The sequence below is a fragment of the Pristiophorus japonicus genome, chromosome 1 (genome assembly GCF_044704955.1).
Source record: "Pristiophorus japonicus isolate sPriJap1 chromosome 1, sPriJap1.hap1, whole genome shotgun sequence".
NCBI classification, from domain to species: domain Eukaryota; kingdom Metazoa; phylum Chordata; class Chondrichthyes; family Pristiophoridae; genus Pristiophorus; species Pristiophorus japonicus.
Genome location: NC_091977.1, coordinates 94313567 through 94339238, shown reverse-complemented (window position 1 = coordinate 94339238; position 25672 = coordinate 94313567). Strand labels below are relative to the sequence as shown.

At 45.9% G+C, this 25672-nt stretch overlaps 1 protein-coding gene across 4 annotated transcripts in view; it reads right to left on the bottom strand.

Moving 5' to 3' along the window:
• Window positions 1-25672, bottom strand: part of auh (AU RNA binding protein/enoyl-CoA hydratase) — a 414205-nt gene that overhangs the window by 74445 nt on the left and 314088 nt on the right. The window lies entirely within an intron of this gene.

Sequence of the window (25672 nt, the reverse complement as noted above, 5' to 3'; positions counted from 1 at the left end):
TGCCTCATGCCCATACTACCTCCCTGCCCATCAAGGATGGGTTACAATTAAGAACATAAGAAATAGGAGCAGGAGTAGACCATTTGGCCCCTCAAGCCTGCTCCACCATTCAATAAGATCATGGTTGATCTGACCATGGACTCAGCTCTACTTCCCTGCCCACTCCCCATAACCCTTTACTCCCTTATCGCTCAAAAATCTGTCTATCTCCGCCTTAAATATATTCAAATGACCCAGCCTCCACAGCTCTCTGGGCAGAGAATTCCACAGATTTACAACCCTCAGAGAAGAAATTTCTCCTCATCTCAGTTTTAAATGGGTGGCCCCTTATTCTAAGACTATCTTCTCTAGTTTTAGTTTCACCTGTGAGTGGAAATATTCTCCCTGCATCCGCCTTGTCGAGCCCCCTCATTACCCCCATTATAATCTTATCAGATTATTTTGACTCATAACAAAGAACTTGCATTGATATAGTGCCGTATTGTGTCTGTCAGAATGTCCTAAGAAGCTTCATATATAATGAATTACTTTAAAGTGCAGTCACTGTTGCTATGTGGGGAGCTTATAGGGCATCCACTTTGGATCGACGAATTGGAGTATTTTCTTAATGGTGAGTAACGAGGAGCAAAGGCTTTCAGGTGTCCATGTATACAAATCACCAGATATAAATGCACAAGTACAAAAAGTAATCAAAAAGGCTAATGAAATAGAATCATACAATGATACAGCATAGGAGACCATTCGGCCGTTTATGCCTGTACCAGCTCCTCCTGGCGAAATGCAAATTTGGCCCTCCGTTTAAAACCATGCACCTCCGAGCCCCCCGCCGACTTTGTACCTTAAAAGCTGCGCCGAAAAAACTTGCTGCGATCATGGCCGCAAGTCAGGCCACCTGTGGAGTTGGCGCGGCGTGTACTGAAGAGGGAGCGGAGCTAGGTCCGTGCTGGCCACGCAGAGCCAGCAGGGGGGCGGGACCTAATCTGAGTGACTGTGTGAGTGCCGGCAGCACACGCATGCGCGTTGCAGCGTTCGCGCATGCTCAGTGAGGTATGAACATTGGCAATCGGCTATTTTTAAAGGGAGAACCTCTCACTGAGTTTTGGATGCCTGCTTGATGTTTTGAAAGCTATAGGAGTGCTGTTTGGAGTACTCTGCAAGAAATCAGCTGCTAAACCTCCACAAGGAATGCTGCATAGGTGAGAATCATTCATTGTTGCAAGCAAAATAAGGACTTAGTGATTTTTAAAAATCACAGAGTGTCAATGCAATAGAGCAATGCAACACCGTGCCCCAAGAATGAAGAATTTCACGCATCAAGTGGAGGTACTAGTGAATATAATTGAGGAAAGATGGCAGGAGCTGGATACGAGCAACAGAAGTCGCGCAAAAGTGCCACCCAAAGAAATTAATAAATGCTGGAACAAACTTGCAGAAGATTACTACACAGTGGTGAATACCACGAGAAGTGGAAGGCAGTGTAAAAAGAAATGGCAGGACCTTGGTCAAGCAGTTAGTGTAAGTAAGATTTTCATTTGTCAATGGAATTGCATCTGTAAATGTGACCATCTGTAAATATGTCCCACCCAGCAGAAAGACACCCTTCTCCAGCAAGTTATGTTTTCATCTTTGCAGAAGAAATTGGCCCACAACAAAAGGGAAAGAACTCGAACAGGAGGAGGCCCGGCAAATCTGCACCCACTGACACCCTTGGTACAGAGGGTTGCTGCTTTGATGGGTCGTGCCTGGAAAAAAGCAATCAGTACTGCACAAGTTGGGCCCACATGCGAGAGAGAGAGTAAATACTGAAAATTACTCGTGGCCCTTCAAATCAACCTGCTGCCTGGCCTGCTACGTGTGAGCCTACTCATGCCACCCATCCTGCCCCCTCCTCTGCTGCTAACCATTTGACTGTTCTATTATATTTTGCAGAACCTGATGCCAATCCTGAAGTTACAGAAGAATATTCAGATGCGGGCGAGCCAGACCAACTTTGTAGGGGGGAGGGGGTGGCCATGGAGAGGTATGAAGGGGAGAATCTTGAACTGACGTTGCCAAGCACTTCCATGATTTCTGATTCGTCATTCCATGGTTTGAGCGCGGCCCAGTCCCTGCATAGTGGTTTAGGGTCTGGTTCGACATTGGATGCTTTCGAAAATCCAGAGGTTGCGGGTTCCAGTGCTGGATCATTCAGTGCCCCAATATCCCAGCCTGCACCTCCCAGTGTTGCTGGAATGCAATATGGAACACTCAATGCCCCACCATCTGAGGTTCTGGGTCCCACTCCTGTTGGAATGCAGTATGGAACACCCAGGGGCCCACTGTCTGAGGTTCTGGGTCCCACTCCTGCTGGAATGCAGGATGGAACACTCAATGCCCTACCGTCCGAGGTTCTGGGTCCCACTCCTGTTGGAATGCAGTATGGAACACCCAGGGCCCCACTGTCCGAGGTTCTGGGTCCCACTCCTGCTGGAATGCAGTGTGGAACACCCAGGGGCCCACTGGCCGAGGTTCTGGGTCCCACTCCTGCTGGAATGCAGTATGGAACACCCAGGGGCCCACTGTCCGAGGTTCTGGGTCCCACTTCTGCTGGAATGCAGTATGGAACACTCAATGCCCTAGCGTCTGAGGTTCTGGGTCCCACTCCTGCTGGAATGCAGTATGGAACACCCAGGGGCCCACTGTCCGAGGTTCTGGGTCCCGCTTCTGCTGGAATGCAGTGTGGAACACCCAGGGGCCCACTGTCCGAGGTTCTGGGTCCCACTCTTGCTTGAATGCAGTGTGGAACACCCAGGGGCCCACTGTCCGAGGTTCTGGGTCCCACTCCTGCTGGAATGCAGCATGAAACACCCAGGGTCCCACTGTCCCAGCCTGCGACTCCTGGTGCTGGTGGAATGCAGCCTGTAACACCCATGGCCACACCTTCCCAACCTGCGCCTCACACTGGAGGGGTTCCGCTAGACAGACCCAGGGCGAGGCCAAGGAGAAATATACCACGCTGTCCTGAGCCGGAGGGTACAACAGATGCATTCCAACAGAAGCATTGGATATGGAGACCAATGAGCTTACCCGATCACTCGTGAACACTGTCAGTGGGGTGGGTGATGACACCGACAGCAGAAATAGCAATAATGCCACGGAACATGAGGGAGGACATTTCAGTGGCAGCAGGAACGACAGCACAGGCCATCAGGGAGGGAATTTCAAAGGCAGCGGGAACGATGGCACAGGCCATCAGGGAGGTAGCTGTTGCAATAAGGGAACACAGCCAGGCCAATCCACTGCCACTCCCACGGCAATCCCCGCACTAGTCTCTGTAGAGACCCAAGCCGTAACCCCCCCACCTCTATCACCACCCATGAAGCAGTGCACATTCACTGAGATGTGGGTCTGAGATGGGTGCAGCCTTTCTTTGTTGCTGTTGTTTTTATTGTTGTTGTTGATTTTGCTCTTGTAACTGTTTTCTAATGTAAATTGTTTTGTAAGTGATGTAACTTTGCAAGTCTAAAGTGACCTTAGAGTTAAGTGATCTTCTAGTGTGTGTTTTTTCTAATGGAAATTGTTTTGTAAGTTTTGTAACTTTACAAGTTTATGTGATCTTAAAGTTTTTAAGTGATCTTAAAAAGTCATATTAAAGTACAGTTTGATTAAAAAAAATTTATTTTATTCCACCAAAGTGTACTTCTAAAATTTTCAATAAAATATTTTTTACATTGAAACTGAATCATGTTCCATTAACACAACACACAGCCCAGCGCTTCTCACTCCCAAAACAAGGTAAGAAACCCAGAGGTCTTTGGTTCTCTCCCACTCCCCCTTCAGTCATGTGACTTCTCTATCCCTCCTCGTCAGCACCCCCACCCCCCCAGAGTTCTGCCTTCTCCCTCCCTCCCCCGCCCCCCCCCCCCAAGCCTGCAGAGTTCTGCTTTCTCCCCCCCGTCCCCCCCACCCCAAACCGGCAGAGTCCTGTCTTCTCCCTCCCTCCCCCGCCCCCAAACCGGCAGAGTCCTGTCTTCTCCCTCCCTCCCCCGCCCCCCCCAAGCCGGTAGAGTTCTGTCTTCTCCCTCCCTCCCTCCCCCCCAAGCCTGCAGAGTTCTGCTTTCTCCCCCCCACCCCAAACCGGCAGAGTTCTGTCTTCTCCCTCCCTCCCCCGCGCCCCCCCCCCAAGCCTGCAGAGTTCTGTCTTCTCCCTCCTTCTCCCAAGCCTGCAGAGTTCTGCCTCCCTCCCCCTACCTCCCAAAGCCTGCCGCGTTCTTTCTCACTCTCCCCACCCCTCCACAGCCTGCCGCGTTTTCTCCGTTTTTCCCCCCCTCCACAGCCTGCCGCGTTCTTTCTCACTCTCCCCCACCTCCCGCACGCCCCCCCCTGCCCGCCACAGCTTGTCATGTTTTCTCGGTTTTCCCCCACCCTCCACCCCCACCACAGCCTGCCGCGTTCTCCTGATTCTTGCCCTGGCCAAAGGGTTTAGAAACATAGAAAATAGGTGCAGGCCATTCGGCCCTTCTAGCCTGCACCGCCATTCAATGAGTTCATGGCTGAACATGCAACTTCAGTACCCCATTCCTGCTTTCTCGCCATACCCCTTGATCCCCCTAGTAGTAAGGACTACATCTAACTCCTTTTTGAATATATTTAGTGAATTGGCCTCAACAACTTTCTGTGGTAGAGAATTCCACAGGTTCACCACTCTCTGGGTGAAGAAGTTTCTCCTCATCTCGGTCCTAAATGGCTTACCCCTTATCCTTAGACTGTGACCCTGGTTCTGGACTTCCCCAACATTGGGAACATTCTATCTGCATCTAACCTCTCTGAACCAGTCAGAATTTTAAACATTTCTATGAGCTTGCCAGTGTCCCGTACCTTGCCCTGGCCGAACGGACTCCAGCACGACCAGCCTTCAGTTTAAGGTAGGAGCTGATGCAGTACTTTTATTTGTTACTTTAATTATTTACTTCAGTTCTTTACTTTTTATTGAATTGTTATTATTGCTTGTGCTCTCTTTGGTGCTTGGTGGTGCTTGAAATGTTGTTTAGGTGCAGGGTTCCTTCTATTTTTTTAGTTTTTATTTATTGATTGCTTATTACTTTGGTCCTGGTGCTTTAGGTGCAGGATTGCTTCTATTTTATTTGTTAATGAATTGCTTATTACCTTTTGTACTTTGTTTGGTGCTTGGTGGTGCTTGAAATGTAGCTACTTGCGCCGATTCCTTAACTGTAAGTAAGGTCTTTCTGTGCGGACAAAAGTGGACACATACGCTGCCCTAAGTTAGTTTAGTACAACTTTTTTCTGGCCAAATAGGCATAAAGGGTGTAAGTGGCTTGGAAAAAAAACTGACCGAACAAAAAACCTAACTCACTCAGTTACACTGGTGCAAATTAAATGGCCATATTTGCAACTTTTAAGATACACCAGAAAAATCAAGTTACACCAAAAAAACCAGTGCAATTCTTGGGGAAATTTGGGCCCATGGTCTTGTTTCGTCAGAAAGACAAGTACAAGTACAAGGCCTCCTGGCAACACCCTCGCTCCGGGTACTGGCATCTGCTAGACTACGTCATCGTCCGAGCGAGAGACCGCATCACACGCGCCATGACAGGAGCTGACGACTGCTGGACTGATCACCACCTGTGGTGCACTCCGTTTGGGGCGGAGTTCAATTTTGGCCCCATGATCTTCACCATGCGACAAATCCAAGAAAAATGTAGGGAAAAGCTTTCTTTGACCTCACAAAGGACTTCGACTCTGTGAACCGTGAGGGATTATGGAGTGTCCTTCTCAAACTCGGCTGTCCTCAAAAATTTGTCACCATCCTCCTGCTTCACGATGACATGCAAGCCGTGATTCTTACTAACAGATCCACCACAGATCCAATATAAGTGAAGACCGGGGTCAAGCAAAGCTGTGTCATCGCACCAAAGCTCTTCTCAAATTTCCTCGCTACAATGCCCCATCTCACCTTTAACACTCCGCTGGAGTGGAATTAATCCACAGGACAAGCGGGAAATTGTTTAACCTCCTACACCTCCAGTCTAGATTGAAGGTTGTTCCAATCTCTGTCACTGAATTACAATATGAAGATGATGCTTGCGTTTGTGCACACTTGAAGGCAGGACTCCAAACCATCGTTGACACCTTCACTGAAGCGTATGAGAGTCTGGGCCTTACATTAAACATCAGTAAGACAAAGGTTCTCTATCAACCTGCCCCCACCACACAATACTGCTCCCTGATTATCAAGATCCATGATGAGACCTTGGACAATGTGGACCACTTCCCATACCTTGGGAGCCTACTATCAGCAAGGACAGACATCAATGACAAAGTCCAACACCTCCTTCAGTGTGCCAGTGTAGCCTTCGGCCGCTTGAGCAAAAGAGTGTTCAAAACCAGGATCTCAAACTGGCACCAAGCTCATGGTCTACAAAGCAGTAGTGATACCTGCCCTCCTATATGCTCCAGAGACATATTATGTACTGTAGGCACCTCAAAGCACTGGAGAAGTACCACCAACACTACCTCCACCAAATCATGCAAATTCATTGGCAGGATATACGCATTGACATCAGCATTCTCTCTCAGGCCAACATCCCTAGCATCGAGGCATTGACCACACTCAATCTGCCACATTGTCCGCATGCCCGATACTAGACTCCTGAAACAAGCACTCTATTCCGAGCTACGTCACGGCAAACGAGTCTCAGGAGGGCAGAGAAAACGCTTCAAGGACACCCTCAAAGCCTCCTTGAAAAAATGTAACAACCCCACCGACTCTTGTGAATCCCTGGCTCAAGGCCGCTCAAAGTGGAGGAGAAGCATCCGAGAAGGCACCGAACACTTCGAGTCACTTTGCTGGGAGCACGCGGAAGCCAAGTAGAAACAGCGGAAGGAGTGTGCGACAAATCAAGCACCCCATCCACACATCCTCCAACCACCATTTGCCCCACCTGTGACAGCGACTGTAGATCCAGCATTGGTCTCATTAATCATCTTAGAACTCATTTTAGTGTGGAAGTAAGTTATCCTCGACTCCGGGGGACTGCCTAAGAAGATGTCTCTCACGATGTCCTAAGAAGCTTCATATATAATGAATTACTTTGAAGTGCAGTCACTGTTGTTATGTGGGGAACTCAGAAGGCATCCACTTTGGATCGCAGAAAGATGAATTGGAATATTTTCTTAATGGTGAGTAACAAGGAGCAAAGGGATTTAGGTGTCCGTGTATACAAATCATCGGAAGCAAATACAAAAAGTAATCAAAAAGGCTAATGAAATAGAATCATTCAATGATACAGCATAGGAGACCATTTGGCCGTTCATGCTGGTGCCAGCTCTTTGGTAGAGCTATCTAATTTGCATTTAAATGAACCAATACTAGCTCCTTCCATCATCTCCCTATGGAGCCACTAAAAATTTTTTGAAAGGGGTCTATTTTTAAATTAAATTGAAACACTGATCAGGTGAAACTAATCCTAACTGCACTTGGAATGTTAATGCCGCTCTTAGAAATTATTCATTCCTAAATTCCTAAATTCAGTATTGTAAATCTAATAGACTCAAGATAGTCATCACTCTTGCTGCTTCTTAAGAAATTTGACATGATTAAGATAACTATTTATCTTTTATTGGGGAGATTTAAACTCTATCCCACGGAAACAGAAGTTGTGGAGTTACTATCGTTCCCACTCCACTACCATTTTTCTCAGGCCTTCTGTTGGGCAGCCGGGTCATCCACCTGAATCAGGCTTATTAATCTATGCAAATCAGGGTCCTATGTCACAGGACCACAATGCCATTTTAAGTGCCTACTATGCGCAGCTCAGTAAAACCTGTCGGTATAGCAGAAGAGGCCCTTTGTGGTAACAGCAATTTGCATTTATATAGTGCCTTTAACGAAGCAAAACATCCCAAGGCGCTTAATTTAACAAGAATGTTATCAATAAAACATTTTTTGACTCTGAGTCACATAAAGAGATATCAGGACAGATGACCAAAAGCTTGGTCAAAGAGGTAGGCTTTCGTTCAGGAGGCTCCGCATAGGCTGCTCACCAGCTGTTGCTCCGGGAAAAGATACAGCTAATTTAAAGGGACCATGCATGAAAAATAAATTAGGGGGAACATTCCTTGTAGGGTTGGAGTGTTCGTGCCAAACAAAAATATTTTAGTGTTTACAAGAATAATGTGAGCTGCTGTGACCCTGGGCTCCCAGCATCTGCGATCACAATGCTCCTGATCTACCTTTTTCATAGCTGGGACGGCCTCTGGGCTACCTAATGCTGTGACGGGCCAGAGCTGGTGAGCTACATCAGGACGCCTGATTGTGCCGTGTTGCTCACTACTTTTATGTTATTCGCGCCCGGCCCTCGAAAAGGACAGAAATCTTCCACCAGCACCATCCGGCTGCTGTGCCCCTCCAGTCCAATAGTTAAAATCGACCCCATAATGTCCAAAAGGAATACTTTCAAGTGATGACTATAAGGTTAAAGTAACAAAACCTGAACCAGAGCCTTTGCCATTATTTATATTAGATGCTGCAGGTTGTTGGATAATTTGTGTTAACAAATGTAATTAAGAAGGAAAGTAGAATGAGCGAGTTAGTTGCACTACTTCTTATATCCCTTGGGACATACAAAGTTAGACAAATTCTGCAGCTCCAAACTTCATCTCATAGCAACATATAAAATTCTGACGGGTTTAGACAGGTTAGATGCAGGAAGAATGTTCCCGATGTTGGGGGAATCCAGAACCAGGGGTCACAGTCTCAAGATAAAGGGTAAGCCATTTAGGACTGAGATGAGGAGAAACTTCTTCACTCAGAGAGTTGTTAACCTGTGGAATTCTCTTCTGCAGAGAGTTGTTGATGCCAGTTCGTTAGATATATTCAAGAGGGAGTTGGATATGGCCCTTACGGCTAAAGGGATCAAGGGGTATGGAGGGAAAGTAGGAAAGGGGTACTGAGGCGAATGATCAGCCATGATATTATTGAATGGTGGTTCCATGCTTGAAGGGCTGAATGGCCTACTCCTACACCTATTTTCTATGTTTCAGCAAAAACTGAACATTGGATTCATCTCAATTTCTCAGTAGCCACATAATTACCCTTCATGGAATAAGCATAATTCATTGAAAGCCACTTGAATTAGAATAATTACACAAGCCTTTCTAAAGTTACAGGAACTTCTAATAATCTGGAGATAGTTTGGCCACTATAATCGTGCCTTTGGAGATCCATAAATCTAATCTAGTTTATACAACAAACTGGAATCTTTACAAAAAAATAATTAAAGCTTTAGGGACCGAAATTGCAGCGCATAATTGAATTAGTGGGTCGAGTTGTGCTGCTGCTGAAAACGCAGGAGCTGTAGCGGATTTGCCCTCTTTCGCAGAAAAAAATGGTGGGGGCGGTATCCATACCTTCAATTGGTGCTCCTAGAGCGCTCGCGTATCACTGACGCGTTTTGTTATGGCGCCGCATCGCAACGTCACTCTCCTTTTCTTAAAGGGGAGGGCTGCAGCGATCTGAGCAGCACCTTCAGTGCCACCTACTGGGCCACCAGGGAGGGTGTTGGCCGGGCTAGTGGCCCAGTACCAAAGTGGGGGTGCCAGCCTGCCTGTTGGCGGCTTGGCCAACCAACGGCCATGGCGTCGCTGTCGCTAACTGGCCTCTTAATTTCTCCTAATAAATCAAACAAAACAAGCCACTTTTGCATATTAACATAACATCAATCACACTGGTACCATGAGACATGATACGTTGCAGCTGCTGAAAAATACTTTGGGGCTGGAACAATTTGTATCGCTCTTCTCTCCTTTTCAAAAGTGATAGGATCTTGAATTGGAATTCATGTACTTCAAACCAGTAACATAGCCCTGCAAATTCGTCCTCTTCAAGTACATGTCCAATTGTCTTTTGAAAGTTCCGATGGAATTGGATTCCACCATCCTTTCTGGTAGTGCAGTCCAGATCTTAATAACCCTCTGTATGAAGACAATTTTCCTTATTTCCCCTCTAGTTCTTTTGCCAATTATTTTAGATCTATGACCTCTGGTTAGCGACCCATTTGCCAGAGAAAACAGTTTCTCCTTATTTGTTCTCCCCTTAACCTTCTCTGCTCTAAGGAGAACAATCCCAGCTTCTCCAATCTCTCCATTTCTGAGGTCTCTCATTTCTGGTGTCCGAGTAAACCTCCTTTGTACCCTCTCCAGGGCCTTGACATCCTTCCTAAAGTCTGCTGCCCAGAATTGTACACAATACGTCAACTGAGGCCTAATGTCAACCGTGGCTCAGTGGGTAGCACACTCGCCTCTGAGTCAGAAGGTTGCCAGAGACTTGAGCACAAAAAATCTAGGCCGACACTCAAGTGCAGTGCTGAGCGAAGGCAGCAGTTTTGGATGAGGCGTTAAATCGAGGCCCCGTCTGCTCTCTTGGGCAGACATATAAGATCCCATGGCACTATTCCAAAGAAGAGCAGGGGACTCATCCCTGGTGTCCTAGCCAATATTTATCCTTCAATCAACATAACAAAACAGATTATTTGGTCATTATCAAATTGCTATTTGTGGGAGCTTGCTGTGTGCAATTGGCTGCCACGTTTCCTACATTACAACAGTGACTACACTCCAAAAAGTACTCCATTAGCTGTAAAGCACTTTGGGACATCCTGAGGTCATGAAACATGCTATATAAATGCAAGTCTCTTTCTTTATAATTAATGGACATCCTTTTTATTTTATTTGTTCACCGGATGTGGGCATCAGTGGTAAGGCCAGTATTTATTGCCCATCCCTAATTGTCGTCGAGAAGATGGAGGGAATTCTAGGATTTAGACCCAGCGACTATGAAGGAATGGCAATATATTTCCAAGTCAGGATGGTGTGTGATTGGAGGGGAACTTGGAGTGGTGATGTTCCCTTGCAGTTCGTCTCACTCCTCTGCTCTTTCCCCATATCCCTGCAATTTTTCTCCTTCAAGTATTTATCCAATTCCCTTTTGAAAGCTACTATTGAATCTGTATCCATCACCCTATCAAGCAGTGCATTTCAAATTCTAAACACTCGTTGCATAAAAAAGTTTTCCCTCATAATCACCTCTGATTCTTTTGACAATTACCTTAAATCTGTGCTCTGTCAGTATCGACCCTTCAGCCATTGGGAACAGTTTCTCTTTATTTACTCGATCTAAATCCTGTGCCAGTGCCCTCTAATGCTCCCCCACCAGTGTATGTCTCTTCTCACTTGAAGTAGTGGCCTCCAAAGCTATGTCAGATCCATGAACTAACACAGAAAATGAACTAGATTCACTGCAGAATTGGCGCACATATGGTCACCCCGATCCCATATGCCTCTTGATGTTTGATGTCCCAACATTATTACCCACAGTTAAATCTAAGGTTTGAATCATATGCAAGTTCTCAAGCCCTTCCAAATGGTGAAAAGTACAGATCGAGACAGTTGGGGCCAGTCATGTATTCAACTTTCATTGTAACCCATGTATAAGCTGACCTAAGTTGTACACCTTGAGAACATTAAGCACAAGGGGTGAACTTGTGGGAGACACTCATAACCTGGACTTTCAGGTATAAAAGGGGAAGCTCCACCCACCCTCATCACTTCAGGTCTTGGTAATAAAGGTAACTGGTCACAGAGTGACCTTCTCTCAACTATGGGCCTCGTGTGCATTTATACTGTATAGTAAGGACATATCATTGGTGACGAGAAACTGGGATTTAAACCATGCGAGCATGGCCACTAGCAGCACAGAAGAGAGGTACTGTGTTGGTGATGATTGGGACGACTTTATTGAGAGACGACAGCAAAGTTTTGTCACTAAGGAATGGTTGGGACAGGATTCGGCCGACAAACGCAGGGCTCATCTCCTGACGGTTTGTGGATCCAGAACGTACTCCCTGATGAAGTCTGGAATGCTTTGCTCTTCTCGCCGCCGGTGCGTATAAAACCGGTGTCTCGCCATGTGCATGCTGCTCGCCGGTTTAAGGTGTTCCCCAATCAACTTACTGAGCTCTTTGAACGTCTTGTCTGCCGGCTTCTCTAGCACCAGAGAAGCCGACAGACAAGACGTTCAAAGAGCTCAGTAAGTTGATTGGGGAACACCTTAAACCGGCGAGCAGCATGCACATGGCGAGACACCGGTTTTATACACACCGGCGGCGAGAAGAGCAAAGCATTCCAGACATCATGGCAGACCTCCGGTGACTGGCGAGCCGATGTAAGTTCCCAGATGCATGCAGAGCGAAGATGCTGCGAGACTTTTTTATTGAGGGCATCGGGCACGCTGGGGTTTTCAGGAAACTGATGAGATCAAAGACTTGACCTTGGAAGCGGCGGTTCTGATAGCCCAGACATTTATCTCAGGGGAGGAAGAGACCAGAATGATGTATGACAAAAATCTTGGGTCAAATGCGGCAAACAACCAGGGAGTCAACATTGTTAACGCGGCACACAGTTCTATAGGCAAACAAGGGCAATCGGACATGCCCCAGCATGTAGTCGAACTTAAAGGGGGAATTCAACAGAGACAATGGCTAGCTGAACCGCGATTCATGCCATCGCAATGGACAATGCGGCCAGTAATGGGGCCATCAATACCTGTTAATGGTGTGCTTAAGGACAGTTACAGAGACAGTCAGAGACGATCAACTGGTAATGGACCTTTTGTTTCCAACAACGGGGCCTCCAGCTCATGCTGGAGGTGTGGAGGCAAACACCCAGCCAGAGCTTGCAGTATCAGCAATATACCTGCAGAAACTGCAACGTCAGCGGTCAGTTGGCATGTATGTGCAGGAAGCCTGCAGCCAGGTTGATATACGAGGAGGACGGGTCCGATGTAAGCCCCACGAGGCCAAATGAATACTGGGGGAAATCGCTGGAAGCTGAAGTTCAGCGAGTTCATGTGGAGCACATATACAGTTCATATACCAGGACGCCACCAATAATGATGAAAATGCTCCTCAATGGCATCCCAGTATTAATGGAGCTAGACATGGGGGCCAGCCAGTCCCTGATGAGTATAAAACAATTCGAAAGGTTGTGGGTGTCCAAGGCCAGGAGGCCAAAATTATTGCCGATTGACGCACAGCTACGGACAAAAACAAAGGAGATCATTCCGGTGCTCGGCAGCGCCATGGTAATCATGACTCACAAAGATTCGGAGAACAGGTTGCCACTCTGGATTGTCCCGGGGAACGGTCCCACACTACTGGAGAGAAGTTGGCTTGCTGTCATGAACTGGAAATGGGGCAATGTCAATTTCTTCTGTGGAGCGAGTATCATGCTCACAGGTCCTGGACAAATTTGACTCATTATTTCAACCCGGCATCGACACTTTCATGGGGGCCAAGGTAGTGATTCACGTAAACCCGGACACCAGGCCAGTACAGCACAAGGCCAGAGCGGTGCCGTACGTGATGTGGGAAAAGATAGAATGCGAATTGGACCGCCTGCTGAGGAAAGGCATCATCTCGCCAGTCGAATTCAGTGACTGGGCGAGCTCGATCGAGCCGATGCTCAAGGCGGATGGGTCAGTCAGGATATGTGGCGATTACAAGGCCACCATCAATCGGGTGTCACTCCAAGACCAGTACCCGCTACCGAGAGCGGAGGACCTCTTTGCGACGCTATCCGGTGGCAAACTTTTTTCAAAATTGGACCTGACCTCAGCTTACATGACCCAGGAGCTGGCGAGTGAGTCGAAGAAGCTGACCATCATCACGAAACACAAGGGGTTGTTTGAGTATAATTGATGTCCGTTCGGGATTCGATCGGCCGCCGCGATCTTTCAGCGAAATATGGAAAGAATGCTCAAGTCGATTCCAAGGACGGTGGTTTTTCAAGACGACATCCTCATCACGGGTTACGATACTGAAGAACACCTCCACAACCTGGAGGAGGTGCTACGCAGACTGGACCGGGTAGGGCTGCGACTGAAAATGGTGAAGTGCGTCTTCTTAGCTCCAGAGATAGAATTCCTGGGGATGAGGGTAGCAGCAGACGGGATCAGACCTACTACGTCCAAAAGGGAAGCGATCCAGAGAGCACCCAGGCCCTGTAACACGACGGAGCTGGGGCTCCTGAACTATTTTGGTAACTTTCATCCCAAATTGAGCACGCTGTTAGAGCCGCTACATGTGCTCCTACGCAAAGGTCGCGATTGGGTCTGGGGGGACAGCCAGGAAAGGGCTTTTGATAGAGCACGCAATTTGTTATGCTCCAACAAACTGTTAACGTTATATGACCCGTGTAAGAAACTTGTTTTAACGTGCAATGCGTCGTCCTATGGGGTCGGGTGTGTGTTGTAGCATGTGAATGCCAATGGTCAGTTACAGCCGGTAGCTTATGCCTCCAGAAGTCTGTCCCAGGCAGAAATGGGCTACGGGATGTAGAAAAGGAAGCGCTAGCATGTGTTTATGCAGTAAAAAAAAATGCACCAGTACCTGTTTGGCAGGAAATTTGAGCTGGAGACAGATCACAAACCCCTAACGTCCCTTTTGGCCGACAACAAGGCCATAAATGCGAATGCATCAGCCGCATACAGAGGTGGGCACTTACGTTAGCCACCTATGACTACACAATTCGGCACAGACCGGGCACTGAAAACTGCGCCGATGCACTCAGCAGGCTCCCACTAGCCACCACTGAGGGGGCAAATGAGCTTGATGCTGAGATGGTCATGGCTGTTGAAGCTTTCGAAAGCGAAGGCTCACCTGTGACAGCCCGTCAGATTAAAGTCTGGACAAATAAAGACCCGCTACTGTCTTTAGTTGAGAAATGTGTCCTGAATGGGGACTGGGCAGCCACGTACGGGGCATGCCCTGAGGAATTTAAACGGTTTCATTGGCGCAAGGATGAACTCTCAATTCAGGCCGATTCCCTACTATGGGGAAACCGAGTAGTCATGCCCCAGATGGGCAGAGAGGTGTTTATCAGAGAACTTCACAATGAGCACTCGGGCATTGTCATGATGAAGGCAATTGCCAGGCCACACGTTTGGTGGCCAGGGATAGATGCAGACCTGGAACTTTGTGTTCGCAGGTGCAACCCGTGTGCTCAGCTGGGCAACGCACTCAGGGAAGCCCCCCCTTAGCCCCTGGTCCTGGCCCACCAAGCCATGGTCACGCATCCATGTGGACTATGCAGGTCCTTTCATGGGAAAAATGTTTTTGGTTGTAGTAGACGCCTACTCCAAATGAATTGAGTGTGCCATTTTAAATTCAAGCACATCCTCTGCCACGGTAGAAAGCCTACGGGCAATGTTCGCCGCCCATGGTCTACCGGATGTCTTGGTCAGCGACAATGGCCCGTGCTTCACAAGTACTGAATTCCAGGATTTCATGGCAGTCAATGGAATCAACCATGTCAAAAAGGCACCGTTCAAGCCGGCCTCAAACGGCCAGGCGGAACGAGCAGTGCAGATAATCAAACAGGGGATGCTCAGAATCCAAGGGGGTTCCCTACAAAGCCGCTTATCACGCCTCCTGTTGGCCAATAGATCCCGGCCACATTCGCTCACAGGGGTTCCACCTGCAGAGCTGTTAATGAAAAGGACGCTCAAAACCAGGTTATCCCTTATACACCCTACTATGAAAGAAATTGTTGAGAGCAGGCGTCAGTCACAATGTAACTACCATGACAGGAATGCGAGGGCGCGATGTATTGATGTCAATGACCCTGTTTTTGTCCTTAATTACGCTGCAGGGCCCAAATGGCTTGCAAGCACTGTGATTGCCAAAGAGGGGAATAGGGTTTTGGTAGTTAAACTTACCAATGGACAAATCTGCCGCCAACACATGGATCAAACTAAAAGGAGGTTCAGAAACCCCATAGAAGAAGCAGAGGAAGAACACGACGTAGAGTTTACTCCACCACAGGTGACCGAACACCGGAACCAAGTGGAGGAGACCCAGTCACTGTGGGCAGTCCGGACAGGCCTGAGGCACCGCAAACAGCAGACACTCAGGCCAGCGCCCAACAACCGGAGCCCCAACTCAGGCGCTCTACAAGGGAGCGTAAATCACCGGAGAGACTTAACCTGTGATCCCAATAAGACTTTGGGTGGTGTCATGTATTCAACTATCATTGTAACCCATGTCTTAGCTGACCTAAGTTGTACACCTTGAGAACATTGAGCACAAGGGGTGAACTTGTGGGAGACATGCCTAACCTGGACTTTCAGGTATAAAAGGGGAAGCTCCACCCGCCTTCATCACTTGAGGTCTTGGTAATAAAGGTAACTGGTCACAGAGTGACCTTCTCTCAAGTATGGGCCTCGTGTGCATTTATACTGTATATTAAGGACACATCAGAGCCTATGACCTTAACCACAATAGTCAGCAGCTGAAATGACTAACAAACAGGGAAATAAACTCATTTCATGAGCATTGGTCTCTGTATTTTTTTGGCTCTGCGTGGCCCCTTTAAGGGGTTGCGGGGTCATTGAAAGTACCGCGCATGCACGGCTTTTACATTGTAAAGCCGGTTGCCTGAAGCGTTGCTTTACATGGAACATTGCTCATAAATGTTAAGCCACCATTTTGAAGAACTGGTTTCAAATTTCTTTAATGCATTTAGTAATGGCCAGGTCATTTATCAAGTTAACCTCCAACTTGAGCAAGGGCTGTTGTTTCTTGTACAGTAATTTTATTTTCAGTGCTCTGTTTCTATATCTGTTTCATTACAATTTCCTTTTATTTTGTTTCCTTGTAGTAACATGGGCCCTGGAAGCACTGAACACTATGTACTGGTGACAAGAATACAAAGAAAATAGGAGAATGACCCCGATATTTACTTGGAGCCGGGAAGAGAGTATGGGGCGGGATGGAGGGGTGGGTAGAGATTTTTGGACAGGGAACCAGAAGTAAAGGTTTACCACATTTACTGTTAATTTAATGGCAAGATGTCTTTTGAATCGGTTTCCCACCTGACAGTCAGCCAGATTGACAGGCAGGCTATCTATTGATCTGGAAAGAGATTCTGACATCGCAGGGGCCTCCTACGCCTGTTTTGGCCATTTAAGCAAGTTTAGCCAGCTAAAGCTTATTCCAAACTAAGTTAGGCCAGAGTAAGTGGCCATTTTTGTACGTTCTGAAAAACCCTGCGGTGAATTAAGAGATCAGCGCAGGTAGCCTCCATATGACAGTGTTATGATAGGAATGCTATTTTTTTAATCCCAAGCAGTGAGACCGGACAGGGTGTAGGTGCTATCAGCCTGATTAAACTGAGTATATTTTTATTAAAGATAGCTAGATACTGGAAAATCTTTGAAGATTATTTTCTCCCCCGCCCCCCCGCCGGATCAAAACTCTTCCCCTCCCCCAACCTGTCTCTTGTAGCCCTCAGCGCGGGAAAGCAGCGGCCGGCCTGTGCAGCAGGCCACTCGGCCCGGGATAGGGGCGGCAAGCGTCGGCCCCTCCCACAGCCTGCATCACACACTCTCAGATTCTGGGGGCTAGGAGCTACTGCGCATGTGCACACACTCTAGCGCGCATGTGCAGAGGTCCCGGCCCTGTTTTCAGCACCGGGACCTGGCTCCACCCCCAAATCCAGTTGCCACGCTACACCACTGTGGAGGAGAGGCTGGGGAGCGGCCAAACTCGGCCCGAAGATTTTTGGTGTCCTTGGAGTTCTACAAAAGTGGTGTACCTCTGGTGAGTGTGCCAGAAATCTGTTCTGGCCAAATTTGGGCCTTATATGTTTAACAAATCTTCACTGCTTTTCAATTCTATTCCTCTAGAAATAAATCCCAGTGCTGTATTTTCATTTTTTAAGGCCATAATAACCTGCGTTGCTACCATTAATCAAGATAATCTGAGATGAAGCACAGATGGCAGAGTGACATGAAAACATAGAAAAAAGGAAGCAGGTGGTATATAAAGGAGGTACTAAGAGCAGTGTGCCTGTGGTTGAAAAGAGATGAGAAAGAAATCAGAGAGTTTAATACTTTATTAGTGGCAAATGAAACCTAAACTCTCACAAAATGTTATGATTCAGCACTAAAAAATTAAATCTTTGTTATAGTGTTCCTCTAACCATAAAAGGACAGAGTGACCCTGAACCCGATAGTAGAAGTATTAGATAACAAGATAAACTGTCCGAAATTTTATCCCTGATTTCTAGCTTTCCTTTGTACAATCTCCTGATCTCCTGGGCACATTTGCTGGAGTGCATTCTCCAGCATGAGCCTTTAATCCCACACTAAACTGGCAATTCCATTCAGAAACATTGGCACTGATTTTTGAAGTTGGTTCCTGCTGGACACAAATGCTCGAGGATCATCAGGGCCCAAGTGTTGGCAAATTCAAAAGGAAATTAGGTAGTTCATAGAATGGTTACAGCACGGAAGGAAGCCATTCGGCCCGTTGAGCCCATGCCGGCTCTCTGCAAGAGTACTTCAGCTAGTCCCCCACTCCCGCGTCCTTTCCCTGTAGCCCTGCAATTTTTTTCTTCAGGTACTTATCCAATTCCCTTTTGAAAGCCATGATCGAATCTGTCTCCACCACCCTCTCAGGCAGTGAATTCCAGATCCTAACCACTCTCTGCGTAAAAAAGATTTTCCTCATGTCGCCGTTGGTTCTTCTGCCAATCACGTTAAATCTGTGCCCTCTGGTTCTCGACCCTTCCGCCAATGGGAACAGTTTCTCTCTATCTACTCTGTCAAGACCCTTCATGATTTTGAACACCTCTATCAAATCTCCTTTCAACTCTCTTTGCTCTAAGGAAAACAACCCCAGTTTCTCCAGACTATCCACATAACTGAAGTCCCTCATCCCTGGAACCATAATTGCAAATCTTTTCTGCAACCTCTCCAAGGCTTTCACATCCTTCAGAATTGGACACAATACTTCAACTAAGGCCAGATCAGAGTTTTATAAAGGTTCATCATAACTTCCTTGCTTTTGTACTCTATATCTTTATTTATGAAGCCATGGACCCCGAATACCTTCTTAACTACTTTCTCAACCTGCCCTGCCACCTTTAGCGACTTGTGCACATATACCCCCAGGTCTCTCTGCACATGCACCCCCTTTTATAATTGTACCCTTTGGTTTATATTGCCTCCCCTTGTTCTTCCTACCAAAATGTATTACTTTGCACTTTTCTGCGTTAAATTTCATCTGCCACATATCCACCCATTTCACCTCTTGAAGTCTATCACTATCCTCCTCACTGTTCACTATACTTCCAAGTTTTGTGTCATCTGCAAATTTTGAAATTGTGCCCTGTATACCCAAGTCCAAGTCATTGATATATACCAAGAAAAGCATTGGTCATAGTACCGACCCCTGGGGAACACCACTGCATACCTTCCTCCAGCCCAAAAAACAACCGTTCACCACTACTCTCTATTTCCTGTCACTTAGCTAATTTCATATCCATGCTGCCACTGTCCCTTTTATTCCAAGGGCTTCAATTTTGCTGGCAAGCCTATTATGTGGCACTTTATCAAATGCCTTTTCGGAGTCCATGTACACCACATCACACACACTGGCATAATCAACCCTCTCTGCTACCTCATCAAAAAATTCAATCATGTTAGTTAAACACAATTTTCCTTTAACAAATCCATGCTGGCTTTCCTCAATTAATCCACATTTGTCCAAGTGACTGTTAATTTTGTCCCAGATTATTGTTTCTAAAAGCTTCCCCACTATGAAGGTTAAACTCACTGGCCTGTAGTTGCTGGGTTTATCCTTACACCCTTTTTTGAACAAGGGTGTAACATTTGCAATTCTCCAGTCCTCTGGCACCAGCCAAAGATCTAAGGAGGATTGGAAGATTATTGCAAGTACCTCCACAAGGTACTTAGTTATCTGACTAAGAAAGCAAATAAGTGGTATGGGAAATATGAGAATATTTTTCAATCTTTCAAAGTGCCCAAATGCACTGAATGGCCTCTTCTGGCCCTGTATATACTTACGCTTCTATGATGTTTCAGAACACAGGATGGCAACAAACCATTATAGAGACCTTCTTTATTAATTACTTGGTGATACTTATGTGCTAAAACAACAGTTTTTGCTGTACTTAAAAAAGGTAGTATAATAAAGGGAAAATGAAATAAGAGAAAATAACTAGAAAATCGTCGCATTAAAAGTAATCACTGAAAAGAAGCTCAAGAAATGAATAAAAAGTTAACTCAAAACATAAACAAGAAAAACTAACATAAAAAAAATCAAAAGGAAAAACATGGGGTCAAAGCAAAAAGAGATTAAGAAAACAAACAAGGAAACAAAAATATATAAAGTAAAGAAAAATAAGGTAGACAATGGATAAAGTAGACAATGGAAAACTAAACAGTCAATGTGACACAACAAAGCAGGAAGTAAATATTTTATCCAAAAGAAGACGGAGGGCAAAAAAAAGCAAAGAGAGAGAAATGGAACAGAATATTTTTAAATCCTACCATCTGATATCTGACCTCTTTACCAATATGCAGGCACAGACATCACAAGATGTGCATCACAAGATTTTAGTTTTGTCAGCCACTTCTCATGTGCATTCTGCTTTCCAGTTTCCAATGCATTTATTTTTATTTTCCTTTTTTGTTTGGTGCCTTGAGGGGTCCATTTGAACAAAGTGACCAAGTGGATCCATCTTTCTTTGAATGACACAAGAATTGTTAACATACCATATCTGTACAACAATAAAGTAGCAAACTATACAGCATATAGTTATTATCATAAAAAGTTGCTTCTATACAGAATTTTATATTGCAGCACAGAAACAGGCTATTTAGTCCAACTGGTCCATGCTGGTGTTTAAGCTCCTGCCATCCCATTTCTTTCTCCCTCGTGTTTATCTAGCATCCCCTTAAATGTATCAATGCTATTCGCCTCAGCTACTCCTTGCAAGTTCACATTCTAACCAATATCTGAGTAATAGTTATATATAAAATATACAATAAATGACTACAAGTCAGGAGCATAGAAAAGAGTGGGAAATTAGTAGTGCAGCAAATTTGTACAGCTCAGTTCATTGACATACCATTTTCAAATTTTAAAAGACCAATTTATAAATCTACAAATTTTTAGATTGAAAATACCACAGGTAAAACCGCTGTTTAAAGCAGCTCAGATAAATTGTATAACCAGTTGATTAAACCATCTTCCTCAGACACTTGCTTCTAGCACACATATCTTTTTGCACTCATGTTGCTAAATTGATTGCAACTGTCCTAATATGAGACAGAATATTAGAATATATCCAACAATGCTACAAGTACAAATGCGAATTTCCAATGAGCACAATTCCTTTCAAAAGCAAGTGTTTGTTGGAAAGTCTTTCTTGCTCATAAATGAAATTAACTGTAATTGTAGAGCACATTGATTCATTTTAATAATAATATAAAATCTTGTGTTTTAACATACAAATCCATATACAGCATGCTTGTTGTATTTATATTTACAAATTAGTAAATGTGAAGCTGAAAGTCCTTTTTATGAAATTAGTGTATTTCTACCACGCTAATATCATCGTGGGTAATGTTTATTGCTCTTAGAAACCAAATGAAGAACCTCACCATTGTTGTTTACTTTAACGACAGAAAATAGAAATGCTAATAAATTCAGTTTTACATTGGATGAGTTTGTTCTATAAGGTTTTGTTAGTCTTACCAGCAGAAACCTACCTATCTGCAATAATGCACATTTCATGCCTTTTAGACATTTGAAGGGACCCGTTAAATGTGGAGGCTGGAAGGCTGGGAAGTGTGGACAAGTGGAAGCCTATCGTGACTCTGAGAAAGAGGGGAGGGGGTGAGAGCAGAAGTGCAGGAAGTGGGACGGACTACGGTCAAGGGTCCTATCAACTACGGTGGAGGGGAATCCTCAGTTGAGGAAAAAGGAAGACATATCGGAAGCAGTGGCATGAAAGGTTGCGCCGTCAGAACAGATGCGATGGGGACGGAGAAACTGGGAGAATGGAATAGAGTCCTTACTGTAAGCGGTCGCTTGTTATTTTAATTCTCCATCCCACTCCCACTCTGACCTCGGCCTCCTTCACTGTTCCAATGAAGCTAAACAGAAGCTCGAGGAGCAACACCTCATCTTTCGATTAGTCACTTTACAGCCTTCAACACTGAGTTCAACAATTTCAGATTATATCCACTATTCCCATTTTTTCCAGACACCAGCTGCCGGTAATGATTCTGTTGTTGCTATTTGCAGCTTCTCTAGACCATTCTTTTGTTTCTTTACTTGTCGCATTACCACCCCTTTTGCCTCGCCACATCATTCATTTTGTCAGTTAATCACTCCCTCCTTCCACAGACCTTCCACCTTTTGTCCTTCCCTCCTCTGCTTTTCCCTGTCTGCGTAGTTGCTTAAAATCTGTTACATCTCTAACTTTTGTAGTGCTGATGTAAGGTCAATGACCTGAAATATTAACTCTGTTTCTCTCTCCATAGATGTTGCCTGGCCTGTTGAGTATTTCCAGCAATTTCTATTTAAATTTAGTCTCGGCTTTCTTTGTACTTTCAATGATTAACTTAAATAAGCAAATCTTTAGATTCTCAATTTCCCATGAGGGAGACAGAAACATACAGCTGAGCAGTGCATCAGCATTGATTAACTACATTGTTTAACAATATTATCATTAAACCTGCTAACAAGGGTGGCGCTGTTGTTGTTTGGCGAACTGACCTCTACCATGCGGATGCTGAACGCCAACTCTCTAACACCTCCTCCTACCTGCCCTGGACCATAATCCCACTACCGAACATCAAGCTATCATTTCCAAGACTGAACATCAAGCTATCATTTCCAAAACTGTCACTGACCTCATCTCCTCTGAAGATCTTCCCTCCACAGCCACCAACCTCAGTTCCCCAATCCTGCACTGCCCACTTCTACGTCCGTCCCAAGATTCACAAACAAGATGGGTCTGTTCTTGCCCCACAGAACTTATCTCTTCCTATCTCAACTCTATTTTTTTCGACTATTGCGGTGCCCTCCACTATTTTAACAGTTTCCAGTCTCCCGGCCACAACCGTCTCCTTTTCACATCAAATCCCTCTACACCTCCATCCCCCACCAGGACGGCCAGAGGGCGCTCCGCTTCTTCCTTGAACAGAGGCCCAACCAATCCCCATCCACCATCACCACTCTCCTCCACCTGGCTGAACTTGTTCTCACATTGAACAACTTCTACTTTGACTCTACTCACTTCCTCCAAATTAAAGGTGTTGCTATGGGAACCCACATAGGTCCTAGTTATGACTGCCTTTTCGTGGGATATGTGGAACATTCTTTGTTCCAGTCCTATTCAGGTCCCCTCCCTCATCTCTTTTTCTGTTATGTTGATGACTGTATCAGTGCCGTTTCCTGCTCTCGCCCAGAACTAGAACATTTCATTCACTTTGCTTCCAATATCCACCCTTCCCTCACCTTCACATGGTCCATCTCCAATTCTTCCCTTCTCTTGCTTGACTTCTCTGTCTCCATTTCTGGAGATATGCTACTGACAAACATTCACTATAAGCCCACTGACTCCCACAGCTACCTGGACTACACTTCCTCCCACCCCGAGGAACAGCACCTCATCTTTCATTCAGGCACCTTACAGCCTTCTGGACTCAACATCGAGTTCAATAATTTCAGACCATGTGTCCCTACTTTTTTAAATCCCCCCACGCCACCCATGGCAGCTATTGATGATTCTGCCATTTCCATTTACACCTGATCTAGACTCATTTTTTATTTCTTAACTTGTACCATCATGCCTTTTGTCTCTTAATTTCGCCTGCCTTCCGTCCTATCAGAGACCTTCCCTTTTGTTCTTTCCTCCCCTCCCCCTTTCCCTTCCCCTACAGTTGCTTAATAATCTGTTACATCTCTAACTTTTTCCAGTTCTGATGAAGGGTCATCGACCTGAATTGTTAACTTTTTCTCTCTCCCCAGATGCTGCCTGACCTGCTGAGTATTTCCAGCATTCTCTGTTTTTATTTCAGATTTCCAGCCTCTGCAGTATTTTGCTTTTAAATATTTGTTGTAGTTGTGGCATTATTTAACTGTTTGTTTCTCCTCTGTTTAAAGTGCTCTTGAGCTAACTACTATTTAGCTGGTTAAAGTGCTCGAGACCTGTGCTTTTGAACAGCTTGATGACAGTTGGTGCTTGATGTTGGAGATGGGTGCTTAATTTCCAGTGAAGCCTGCACGACTGAACAACCTTCTCCCATCAATAGTAACACTGAACCAGTTACGACAACAATTACAGCAAGATCCATGCTCTAAAAATACTATGTCATCAAGTTTAACTAATCAATTACTGAATTAATTCCAGCTCTACACAGTTCAACGAACTGCTATCCGGTCATTTTAATTTCTCCTGGCAGAAAACTACTGCATCTTTTTCTGAAAGCTATACAAGAAAATAACTGGTCTTAAAAATAACTGGAGTTTTTTTCTGGTCAGAAGATGACACAGAAAAGTAATAAATTGCCAGAGGTCAAAATTGCCCCCCTCCATAAGCTCCATTACCGCCTCTAAGAGGTGGGAATGAAGTGGAGTGGCCTTACCGACCAGGGGCGGACAGATGGGCTGCCCCATCCGAAATTACCCCCGGGCCGGAAGTGACAGGAATGGGTTTCCACTCCGCCCGTTTTCCTTCGGCGTCGTGCATGCACCAACCCCTTACCGACCGACCCCTTTTCTGCCCCCCTGCGGGAGCGGCGTTGCCGCCGGTTGGTACCACTGACAGCTTTTCCCGGCGGGGAGCTGTCTGTGGCTGGGCGGGGCTTCCGCCCTTAAAGGGGAAGTCGTGATGCCAGCAACTCCATTACATATATTTTTGTCGGTTGACTGCCAGGTCGGCCTGATAATTATGCCCCCGGGTGCGGCCGGGCTGCCGATAGGCAGCGTGGCACCCCCTCTTGGGTGCCAGGCCACTGGCCCGGCCGAAATCCTCCCTGGTGGCCCGGTGGGCCTAACTGAACTTTAACTGAAGGGGAGGGACATTGTGACACGGCACATCCACGTCACGCTGACATAATCAGCGCGGCGCTAATGACTGGTCGGGGCGGCCGACCCGCTGCAAGGGCACTTTCCCGCGACCAAAAAAAAATTCAATCAGCTGAATTTCTCTGATATCTCTGCCCCATGGGCAGAAAACATCCCCCTTGTGAGTAAAAATACATTTTTATGGGTTGCCTAGTTAATACAGAAAACTAAAAAATAATTTTAGACATAATAATATGCTTCCGCCTCAGCTTACCTGCTGCTGTTTCGATTTAAAATGGAAATGTGGAGGAATTTCTTCTTTCAGAGGGTCGTGAATCTTTGGAATTTTCTTCTCTAGAGAGCTGTGGAGGCTGGGTCGTCAAATATATTTAAGGTGGACATAAACAGATTTTTGAATGATAAGGGAGTCAAGGGTTATGGAGTGCGGGTGGGGAAGTGAAGTTGAGGCCAGGATCAGATCAGCCACGGTCATATTGAATGGCGGAGCAAGCCCGAGGGGCCAAATGGCCTATTCCTGCTCCTATTTCTTATGCTCTTATGCTATAACCTTCATTCATGCATTTGTTACATCCAAACTTGATTATTCCAATACTCTCCTGGCCAGACTCCATCTTCCATAAAGTTGAACTCATCCAAAACTCTGCTACTCATATCCCAGCCCACACCAAGTCCCACACACCTATCACCCCTGTGCTCACTGACCTACACTG